Source organism: Saccopteryx bilineata, chromosome 7 (assembly GCF_036850765.1).
Source record: "Saccopteryx bilineata isolate mSacBil1 chromosome 7, mSacBil1_pri_phased_curated, whole genome shotgun sequence".
Lineage (NCBI taxonomy): Eukaryota > Metazoa > Chordata > Mammalia > Chiroptera > Emballonuridae > Saccopteryx > Saccopteryx bilineata.
In genome coordinates this window covers 79,046,078-79,058,042 of record NC_089496.1, presented here as the reverse complement: position 1 = coordinate 79,058,042, position 11,965 = coordinate 79,046,078, and the positions used below count along the sequence as shown (strand labels likewise).

Below are 11,965 nucleotides of genomic sequence, written 5' to 3'. Positions count from 1 at the left end.
CCTCTCTAAGAAAAAAAAAAAAAAAAGAATAAAAAAAAACCTTAAAAAAATAAAAATTAAAATAGGAAGGAAGTTTCCTGGTATGGCAGGCTCCACTGGATGTGTCCAAGGGCCCTCTCCCCATGTCCTCCCCTCCTGGCATTAGCCAGAAGCCAAGCCTTGCCCATTCTCTGAGGGGTCAGCAGGGCCAAAGTGGACTGGCCTCCTGGCTCACACTGGCATGTCCAGGCCTAGGCCCTCAGGGCTCTCTGAGGTCCCTTCAAAGTGCTGGATGGAAAGCCCCACTCTGATGGGTCTTGTCCCCAGTAATGGAGGTTGTCAAGGCTGGGCTGAAGGCTAAAGGCTGAAGGCTGGAGGAGGGTGGGGCTGAAGGGCAACGCTGCCATGGGGTGCCAAGCCCTCAGGGCTCTCCACAGCACCCCCAAAGGCAAGAACATCTTTGATAACCCCATTCTGAGAGAGACAAAGGCAGAGAGAGGGACAGACAGGGACAGACAAATAGGAAGGGAGAGAGATGAGAAGCATCCATTCTTCGCCATGGCACCTTAGTTGTTCATTGATTGCTTTCTCACATGTGCCTTGACTGGGGGGCTCCAGCAGAGCAAGTGACCCCTTGCTCAAGCCAGCAACTTTGGGCTCAAGCCAGTCACCATGGGGTCATGTCTAGGTTCCCATGCTCAAGCCAGCAACCCTGCACTCAAGCTGGTGAGCCTGTGCTCAAGCTGATGACTTTGGGGTTTCAAATCTGGGTTCTCTGTGTCCCAGGTCGATGCTCTCTTCACTGCACCACCACTGGTCAGGCCTTTGATAACCCCATTCTTTGCAGGAGAGTCTCAGGCCTTTCCGGAATGGCACCAGCAGGTTGAGGAGGAGGCAGAGGGGTGTTTCAGGTGAACCTCTGGCTGGTTCCCATATCCCAGCTGGGGCTGCAGGTCAGGGGGGTAATATAGCCATCAGTCTCAGGGGGCAGGGGTACTGTGGGGTCCCTACTGTACCGCTGTAGAGGACTGGGGTCAGGTGAGGGAGGCTCTGCAGCCCTTCGACTGACCTCATTCCCAAGTCGCCATCAAACCCATCAGAGCCCGCCCGTTCCGAGGGTGCCGGGGGAGACTCAGAGCAGATGAGCTGTGATACCTGTGGTGGGCCGTGCCCCAGCACCTGGGGCAGAGTTTGGGCTGAAGAAGCCTCGCTGGGGCTACCGGGTACTCCTCAGCAATCTACCAGGTCCCCCATGTTGCCATCCTCCAGCAGTGATTGGTAGAAGGTGTTATCCGAGGGGCTGGCAGTCCTTATTCTGAATGACCACAAAGTGCTGGGGGTCCCTGGCCATGAGGGAGAATTTGGCTTTCACTCCTGGGTTGGAGGCCAACATTCACAGTCAATCATCCAACATCTGACCTTGACCCTGTAGACATCAGTGCTGCAGATGGGGGCCTGGGGGAGCCATTCCTCCTTCTCTAGCAGGTCAGGGCTACCCTGGCTGGGATCCCATCATAAGGTTTGGCTCCAAAAGTCATCGTCTTTTAAATGATCACAATCACACCATAGCTCCACACATCACTCTGGTTGGTGAACCACTGGCGGAGAATGGACTCCAGTGCCATCCACTTGGGGCACCTTGCCCCCCTCCACGTGGTACTCCATCTCATCAATGTCTAGCAGCCGAGCCAACCCCAAGTCTGTGATCTTGACTTGACGTGTGTGGGACTGCTGACGAGCACATTCTGGACAGCCATGTTCCTGTACACAGGCCACATGACCTCCAAGTAGCTCGTTTCCTTGGCAATCTGCACAGACCAGCTCAGCAGGTCCTGGAAGCCCAGGCGTCTGCAGTCTTCTTAAATGTGATCTAGGAGGCAAACATAGGGCAGAGGCTGTGTCACCAGCTGCACCATGGAGGTCAGGCAGATGCCCAGGAAGGGCGACACATAGGAGGAGCCCACACCAGACATCGCATATGCTTCCTCCGAGATCATAGGCGACTTGTTTTTGAGTAGCACCATCTGAAGCTTATAGTATTAAGGCTAAAAACTTTGAGTGTGCGGGTGTGGGGTTTTCCATGATTCTGCATATGGAACCGATAAAGAGGGGTTCCTGTGTGTGATGTAGGAATCGGGTGAAGATTACATATGGGAAAAGGCTTTGCAAACCATGGAGTGAGGAACAGTGAGAGGACTCAGACACTTAACAGCCAGAACGTTGCAAAAGTTAATAATGGGCCTTTGGCCAGCTGGGGTCTTATTGTTTATTTATAGACATGCCTTAGGGCAGAGGTCCCCAAACTACTGTCCGCGGGCCGCATGCGGCCCCCTGAGGCCATTTATCCGGCCCCCACTGCACTTTCGGAAGGGGCACCTCTTTCATTGGTGGTCAGTGAGAGGGGCACATTGACCATCTCATTAGCCAAAAGCAGGCCCATAGTTCCCATTGAAATACTGGTTTGTTGATTTTAATTTACTTGTTCTTTATTTTAAATATCGTATTTGTTCCTGTTTTGTTTTTTTACTTTATAATAAGATATGTGCAGTGTGCATAGGGATTTGTTCATAGTTTTTTTTTATAGTCCGGCCCTCCAATGGTCTGAGGGACAGTGAACTGGCCCCCTGTGTAAAAAGTTTGGGGACCCCTGCCTTAGGGAGTTAGAGAAGGGGGGGGAAGAAAGAATGTGTTTCTTACAGGAGTGTGTGTGTGTATGTGTGTGTGTGTGAGAGAGAGAGAGAGAGAGAGAGAGAGAGACAGAGACAGAGAGATACAGAGAGAGAAAAGAGAGAGAAAAGAAAGAGAGAGTAAGAGAGAGAGACTTCCAGGTTTAGCTTTTTCAGGGCTGCCCTTTGCCACATCCACCCTGCCTTCTCGCTCTCCTCCTCTCCCCTTCTCCACTGCCTCCCTTATCTCCCAGCTGTCTGAGTGCCACCTCCTCTGGCAGTCCTGCCTGGACGTCCTTCTGGGTATTGCCTTAGTTAGCGAGAGCCGAGTCCTGGCAGAGGCCACCCTGAAAACAATTCACTATGAAAGCTGGGCTTGTTCTCTTCAAAGGGTGAAGCAGGCTCTTGGGAAGGGATGAGCCAATTCCCCCATAATTCCCACCTCCACTCCCCTACAAGTCTTCTTTCTCTTGGAAACTGCCCTTACCCTTCCTGGGATGGATGACCCCCATCTTTAATGAAATGGGAGAAACAGAACGTCAAGTCTCATTTCCTTTCCAAACGAAAAGAAGAACACGTTGATGTGCATTTTAACTGCTTTCTGGCAAGTGTGCGGTAGGCTGGGGGAGGGGAGGTGGCCGCTTTGTCCTCGCTTTGCTAGATATCTGGGAACCTGGCCCACTTGTACTTTCTACATGGAGCTTGAAGGGCAATGTGTCATTGTGGGAGAGATACTGCACTTTCTCCAGATAGAAACCTCGCCTTCCTTAGTATCCTCTTCATTTACAAGGTCATTTGTGTTCCTTGAACATGTCAGTATTTAGAAGGCTAAAAACTGGGCAGGAGGCACCAAAGAAATTTTAGGTAAGACCCCTCCTCAGATCCAGGGCCTATGACCAGGATAGTTAGAAAAGAAAAGGAAGGCTTTCAATGTTGGGGACTCTGAGGAGCTGAATGAGCCGGGTGCTCAGGAACGTCTTCTTGGGTAGAGAATGGGTGGGTGGAATTTGGACAGACAGGAAAGGCCATCTGTGTCGCGGAAGGGCAAAGAACAAGAGTGCAGTCAGGAAGCGGCAATGATTATGTCCTGGTGGGAAAGCAGAGAGAGATTGGTGCCTGGATATGACTCTGGGGCAGGGGTCCCCAAACTACGGCCCGCGGGCCACATGCGGCCCCTTAAGGCCATTTATCCGGCCCCCGCCGCACTTCCGGAAGGGGCACCTCTTTCATTGGTGGTCGGTGAGAGGAGCACATTGACCATCTCATTAGCCAAAAGCAGGTCCATTGTTCCCATTGAAAGACTGGTCAGTTTGTTGATTTAATTTACTTGTTCTTTATTTTAAATATTGTATTTGTTCCTGTTTTTTTTTTTTAACTTTAAAATAAGATATGTGCATTGTGCATAGGGATTTGTTCATAGTTTTTTTTATAGTCCGGCCCTCCAACAGTCTGAAGGACAGTGAACTGGCCCCCTGTGTAAAAAGTTTGGGGACCCCTGTTCTGGGGGCTGCAGTAAGGAGAGGCAGAAGTGAATAATGGGGATTCAGGAAAGTAGTCTCCCCCCTCCCCCAGCTAACAGGGAGACAGACTGAAATTTGCCTTTAGCTGGAAGCAATGCAGTGAGGGCAGAGTGTTAGAAGATTTGGCCAGGATGGCTCAGGAAGAGAGAGATGGGAGGCAGAAGTTTAGCTGGGGGGTTGGGAGATGGGAGGGCCATAACATTCACCCAGGTGAGAAGAAACAAAAATCTGGGCAGGGTGGGCAGTGGGTCTGATTAGATGTGGCAGGAGCAAGGCAGCCCTGGTCCCTCTGCCCGAGCTGCTTTTGTGACCACTGAGTGCAGAATGAGAAGAGATTCTCGGCGGGGCTAGCTTGGGCAGAGCTGTCCAGTTAACGCGAAGTAGCTTGCTGCTTACACGAATAACTCATATGACCGTCCTGGGTGCACAGATGTTCTTACTGCTTCCCAATCAACTCAAAGGAAGTGTATAACGTCTTTGGCTGTTCGTTTTGTAGTTGGCAGTGATGGCCCAAAACTGAAGGGCAGTGCACATGCTTTTTATTTAGCCTAGTAAGTTTTTGATTCTTCATGGGAAAGCCAATGCTCATCATTTTAATTGCTAACTCTCATTACGCAGGAATCAGATGTTTATAAACCATTCTGTTTTCAAGAGCCTGTAACTGAACAATGATGACTTCTGAACTGTCAAATGGTAAATGAAGAACTTGCACTGAAGTTTATTATAAAGAGGCATCTTCCTCGAGGGCTTTCTAACTCAGCCTGTTTACTACTATTTTGCACACACTTCTAATTAAATTGCCTTCCTATTTCCTTGCCCACAGAACAGTGGTGGGTTAGAAAGGTTTGTGTATGTCAAAAGTGTATTTGTAAATGTGTGTGTGTGGGGGGGAAGGTAGTGGTAGTAGTCACACTGGCAACAGTAAAATGAAATATCACAATCAGATAGGAAGGGACAAGATAAAGACCATTTTAAAAACTCAAGAAGCAGGCCCTGGCCGGTTGGCTCAGTGGTAGAGTGTCAGCCTGGTGTGCAGGAGTCCCGGGTTCGATTCCCGACCAGGGCACACAGGAGAAGTGCCCATCTGCTTTTCCACCCCTCCCCCTCTCCTTCCTCTCCTTCCTCTCTGTCTCTCTCTTCCCTCCCACAGCCAAGGTTCCATTGGAGCAAAGTTGGCCCGGGCACTGAGGATGGCTCTGTGGCCTCTGCCTCAGGCACTGGAATGGCTCTGGTTGCAACAGAGCGGTGCCCCAGAGGGGCAGAGCATCGCCCCCTGGTAGGCATGCCGGGTGGATCCCGGTCGGGCGCATGCGGGAGTCTGTCTGACTGCCTCCCCGTTTCCAACTTCGGAGAAGTACAAAAAAAACCAAAACAACAACAACAAAAACCTCAAGAAGCATAGCAGCCTGAGAGGATTGAGTGTCCCATTATCTGAATAATTCACAAGGGCATTTCTGCATGGCAGAATCACTGAGTTTTACAGTGATAACTTTGAATTGTCAAGAGAAGATTAAATTGTATTTCAGATACTCTGTTTAAGGAAACTGGGAAGTACGTACCACTTTTCAGAAAGATTTCTGTCTTTATGAGGGGTAATATGTACATTCAAATGTCAAGAGCCAGAAGGTAATGTAAATTAGTGAAATGAATTGCATGTATGCAATTAAAGGCGTGGTGCTTTCAAAGACATGCAAAGGGGGTGGTGGGGCACAAAGGGGTCCAAATATGTGGTGATGGGAGATGGTTTGACTTTGAGTGGCAAGCACACAATGCAACATACAGATCATGTGTTATAGAAATGTACTCTTGAAACCTATATGATTCTAATAACCAATGTTATTCCCACAAATAAAAATAAGACACAAAAATGTAATAAAAAAGATACTGTCAGTGCTAATTAAAACACATATGTCAGCTCAATTAGCCAGCCAGCTGACAATGTGAAATTTCTGATCTAAATGGTTAAATAGCTCTGGAAGGTTTTTGGAAATTTTTGAAAGAGGATGAGTTTGCTTCCTAGATGCAGGTAAATGAGTTGCTAGTCTACATATATGTTAAATGCTTTGGTACTTTCTCCCTAAGTTCAGGTGACAAGACTAAGTCTGTTTATTGATTTAGGCTGGCACACTAATAACAAGTTGTGACTGCCTTTAAGAGTTTTTTCTTTATATAATTAATGAGAAATTAATACATTTTAAGGAATATGAAACTGGCTGAATTGTGTGTAAGAACTCCAGAAGAATTGTAGGAAAGCATTTTGGAATAATCAGATCAAAGAGATTGAGACCAAAGTGAAACTCAGTGATAATGAAGACAGACCATTGCAGAAAAGTAAAATAATGGAAAACAAAAAAAGATCAAAATGTTGTTGGATTATTGAATTAGAAGTAAGCATATAAATAATCAATTCTCAGGCCTTGACAGGGAAGAGCATAAGATGAGAGGTTCAAATTGCAGCCCCATTACCAGGCCTGGAGCAGTGTCTGGTACCAGGTAGAAATTCAACACATGGTTGAATAAATGCCTCTCATCCCATTTGTACAAAGTTGCCTTTTAGCTTCAAAGAAGACAGATCCCTCTATCCTTTTCCCTTTTAATGACTGGTAATGCATCACAGGGATGGACTTCTGATACAATTTGCTTATATCTGCCCAAAACTATTTTGTCACTAATTAAATGTGGGAATCAAGAATTTGCTCAGTTGAATATAATGTATTCTATCTGAAAACAAAGTGAATTCCTTTTATGAAGCAATATATGAATAAATAAAACCTGCCCATATTTTGTAATCACTAGTAAAACTACTTAAAAAGTATGTTATGCCATATGTAATTATTTTGTTCCCCTTAAGTGAAAATTATTTCCTATTGCTGTTTCTTTTTTAATTGCTTTAGGGTGAGAGTACTGACATTGTCTTTGCTTTTCCTGTTCCCCTTCCCCACAACCCCAAGGAATATTGAATTATAATATATTTAGGGACCGGGAAATACCAGCAATGTAAGGCAGGAGGCCCAAAGGTGAAAATCAACAGAAGTGGATTTCAACCCTGTTTGCATGTTGGAATCACCCCAGGAGCTTTACACACACAGATTCCCAGGCCTTTCTAACAGAGATTCTTAATCTATTGGGTTGAGGCCCAGGCATCAGCACTTCTAAAGCTCTTGGAATGATTTGAATGATTCTTGAGGACAGCAGGGGCAGGAACCTCTCTCATCTATAGGAAACAGGGATGAGCTGCAAAGGTTGTTAAGATGCCCCAAAGATTAGTAGTTAAAGCACAAGAGAAAGAATAAGAACAACTGTTTGCTCCCCCATGGAGGCAGGGTCCAGAGAAGAGGCAACTGCCTATTGCCTGGTCTTACTGCCTTCATTCTGCTTCTGGGACAAGGATGGGTTGGGGTGCGGGGATGGGGAGCCCTAGCGCGCTGGATACTAGAAGTAGATGGGAAGTGCAAGAGCAGAGAATGGAGACCGTTGGGCAGAATTTATGTCCAACCTGCAGTCTGCAAGGAAGGTCAGATACCCTGTGAAACACCTACCTCATTTGGCCAATTAAGGGCCCAGTTAGTGACTTCAGCTATATCTAATATGTATACTGTAATTAATCTTATCCTCTCTTTTATTCGAAGTCACCTCAAAACCTTTGTGTCATGAGTAGGATTTGAGTAAGATCAGTACAAACATCTGCATATGGGTTGCATTGAGGATTTACTGCTGTTGGAGTAAGTAGATCCGGGCGCCCACGCTGGGGACTAAGCTGCGGGGAGAGGCCCAGCTGAGAGATGCTGGCGAGGCCTGGAAGGTGAAGGCTAAGGACTTGGGAGAGAAAACTCCCAGTCACTCAGGTGGAGAAAGTAGCATTTACTGACCCCAAATAAATGTTGGCGACCCAATGACTAATCAGGCTGAACAGGAGTTTGCCAACCGTCTGACTCCATGATTTCAATGTACAGGGCAGGAAAGTAAAGAAGAAATTAAGCCCTGGCCGGTTGGCTCAGCGGTAGAGCGTCGGCCTAGCGTGCGGAGGACCCGGGTTCGATTCCCAGCCAGGGCACACAGGAGAAGCGCCCATTTGCTTCTCCACCCCTCCCCCTCTCCTTCCTCTCTGTCTCTCTCTTCCCCTCCCGCGGCCAAGGCTCCATTGGAGCAAAGATGGCCCAGGCACTGGGGATGGCTCCATGGCCTCTGCCCCAGGCGCTAGAGTGGCTCTGGTCGCAACATGGCGACCCCCAGGATGGGCAGAGCATCGCCCCCTGGTGGGCAGAGCTTCGCCCCTGGTGGGCGTGCCGGGTGGATCCCGGTCGGGCGCATGCGGGAGTCTGTCTGACTGTCTCTCCCTGTTTCCAGCTTCAGAAAAATGCAAAAAAAAAAAAAAAAAAAAGAAAGAAGAAGAGATTAAGATGCTGCAAGGCCAACACAGCTGAAGTTGTTAACCAGAGTCACTATGTGGGGAAGCGGCAAAGCTGCCCAGGCGTTTTACCTGTGGCCATTATACTGTAATGAGAATGACTTTCAAACAAAGACTCATTTGCTTGTCTCTCAACTCTGTTTAGTTAAATAAGAGAATGGAATTTTATGCGGGATAGGGGAGGAAGGGGAAGCCAACGGGAACAAGTTATAGGTATTCTAGGACCCTTGATGTGGGCAAACTTTGGTGAATTGCCCGGAGGGCTATGGGATATTCAGAAAATTTCGGGAGGGCAGTGGCTGCTTACAGTGTGTGTATTAGAGGCCATCACCATCAGAATTTAACTAGTATTTGAGGTCCTTTTGTGTATTAATAACTTACTTAATTCTTACAACAACCCTCTGCAGGCGTCCCCAAACTACAGCGGGGCCGCATGCAACCCCCTGAGGCCATTTATCCAGCCCCCCACCGCACTTCCGGAAGGGCCACCTCTTTCATTGGTTGTCAGTGAGAGGAGCACTGTATGTGGCGGCCCTCCAACGGTCTGAGGGACAGTGAACTGGCCCTCTGTGTAAAAAGTTTGGGAACCCCTGCTAAAATTCAAATTGTTTGCATATTATAGTTGAGGAAACTGAAGTTCAGAGAGGGTAAGCCACTTTTCCAAGGTCACACAGCTTGGCAGTGTGGAGGATTGGGAAAAAGCCACCAAATACAGTGCTCTTTCCACTGAACCACTGTGTCTCTGGGCAGTGTCATGAATTCCAAAGGGCTCTCCAGGCTAGGAAGTTGTGTTTTTTGTATATGCAGTTGTTCACTTGGATTTTTAGTACTTTAATTTAGAACTCAAAATGCCTATTTGTTCACCTCTTTCTTTAGTAGAGAGTAGGCCTTGTTAATCTATAAAAGTCACAGGTCAACTTTTCTTTGGCATCACAGAACTCAGCTCGTTGGTTTGGTTTTCCTGTGTCCTGTTCTTAAGTAAAGAAATAAAGAAAAACAAAACGCAATGAAAATAAACAGTGAATAAGCAGTTAATAATTGCAATTTTGTTAAATTCCTCCTGGATTCTTCCCCGCCCCCAAATTCAAAATTGTTCAATTTTTCTGGGCTTTTACAATATAGTAGTGGTGGGAAAGAGGTTTGCTGTTGGCTATCGGCAGAACTACATCCCATCCCCCATCTCTCTTCTCTCCATTTTCTTTTCTTCTTTCCTTTTTTCTTTTCTTTTTATTTTATTTTTTATTTTTTAATTTTGTTTTTCATTTTTCCGAAGCTGGAAACGGGGAGGCAGCAGAGAGACTCCCGCATGCGCCCGACCGGGATCCAGCCGGCATGCCCACCAGGGGGCGATGCTCTGCCCTTCTGGGGCATCGCTCTGTTGCAACCAGAGCCACTCTAGCGCCTGAGGCAGAGGCCACAAAGCCATCCTCAGCGCCCGGGCCATCTTTGCTTTAATGGAGCCTTGGCTGCGGGAGGGGGAGAGAAAGACAAAGAGGAAGGAGAGGGGGAGGGGTGGAGAAGCAGATGGATGCCTCTCCTGTGTGCCCTGGTTGGGAATCGAACCCAGGACTCCTGCACGCCAGGCCGACGCTCTACCGCTGAGCCAACTGGCCAGGGCCTCTTTATTCTTTTCTTGTGTGTTCTTCTTGCACAGGTGGAGCTGGTCTCTCTTGGTGGGTGACAAAAGGGACTGTGGATTCGAATGAATCTTTTTTTAGCTGTAATTTGGATGATGAAATAGAAGGAATCTCAAGTTGAGGGTATTTCTGAGATGAGATGAGTGAGACTTTAGAAGAGGGGGTCTGAACCCTCATCTGTCAGGCACCACATTTTCGAGAGCCTCGATGTGCTGTAGTAGGTGGAGATAAATGAGAAAGAAGAGATACAGGCGGGTAACCTGCTCAGAGATGTTTCCCTCATGGACAGCCCGGAGAAGATGGGGGACTAGAAGACAGCCTGCAGCAAATCTCTCAGCCTGGAGGGAGGAAGAGGAGGACTGAGGGGAAGGAAAGATCTCATGGGGACGGACCAAGGCAATCGCCTGATGCCAATGGTAAACGACCCAAAGTTGGGGAGGCAAACCAGCAGAAGTCGTGAGTCAGACAGACCAGTATTTTTTAAGTCCAGGTCTTGTTTTTCCAAGCTGTGCAATCCTGGGTAGGCTCATTAACCCTTTGGGCCTCATTTTCCTCATTTATAAAATGGAGCTTATATATACGTGCCTTATTAGGTTGTGAAAACTTATGGTATGTTGAATGTCAAGTGCTTATCTAAGGATTTGGCTCTCAATAATCAATACTGGGCCAGACCTTTAGCAGAGAAAAGTGAACCTCTCTGCTTTCCCTAATGTACAAGGCCAGAAAGAAGAAGATGGAGCTGAAGCACATATAAATGATTTCTCTTTAGACGTCTCAGCAGGGAGATCAACAATGAGCACTGAAGAAATTCTTCCTCTAATTTTCCAACATTTCTCTCTTCTGGTGAACAAACTAGCAAGCAAAACTCCTCACACATCTCAAAGATCAACTGTAAACACGATTATTCCTTAATCTAGAGAAGTCCTTCCTTTTGAAATCAATTATTTCAACCCAAATGACTGTGTTGGGCTAGTCACTGGTCGCTAGAGGATATCTCCGCTTCCAATTATATTTGCTTTGGGACACCCAGAATTACAGACCATAGAAGATTACAGACCTGAGCATTGAATGTCTCTTAGCAGTTTCTTTGCTGTATTTGAAGAATGGAAGAAACCTTTGCTAGCTGAACTCACAGTTACACTCATGATGTTTTCATTGTCGCTGGCCCCAAAAGTTGGGCTTCACATTAGTGAGTTTATTTTTTGCAAAATCAATATTAGTGTGATGAGATCTGATAAGGTCTTCCTACAGGAAAGAACAACATTCTGAAGTCTGACTTGCTTTTAGAAATCCTTGGCCCTCACTCAAAGTTGGAGGCGTATTTACGTATGGGGGTAAAAAGACCCACTGAGACTTGGTAAACAAGCAAATGAACATGAAATTGAACCCGAAAGGGAAGAATTGCAGCTTTGATAAACGGCAACCTGAATTGGAAAAGAAATTACTCTTTTTTAAACACCATCATAGCCAAGCGGCTTGGGACGAAGCCTTTGCAATAGGTTTCTAAGTAGACCACACAAAGTAGGGCTCTGAACTGCAATGGATTATTTCATTTACCGCTAAATTAGTCCCTTATTAAAGTGATGCTGGCTTCTGAAAGAAGGTTTTTATATTGAAAAGAGAATTTGCTTACAAGAACTTGTCTAAGCTATTATATAACTGAATACGTTTCCCTCTTAGACCAACAACACTGGTGTTTGAATTAACATTGCAGTGCCTTAAACATAGAAGTATTCAACTTAGTTTTATTCCTTT

General features: G+C 46.7%; 1 pseudogene; it reads right to left on the bottom strand.

Annotated features, from left to right (window-relative positions):
- Positions 1-210: 210 nt before the first annotated feature.
- Positions 211-1,976, bottom strand: LOC136311167 (receptor tyrosine-protein kinase erbB-2 pseudogene; annotated as a pseudogene).
- Between the last annotated feature and the right edge of the window lie 9,989 nt (positions 1,977-11,965).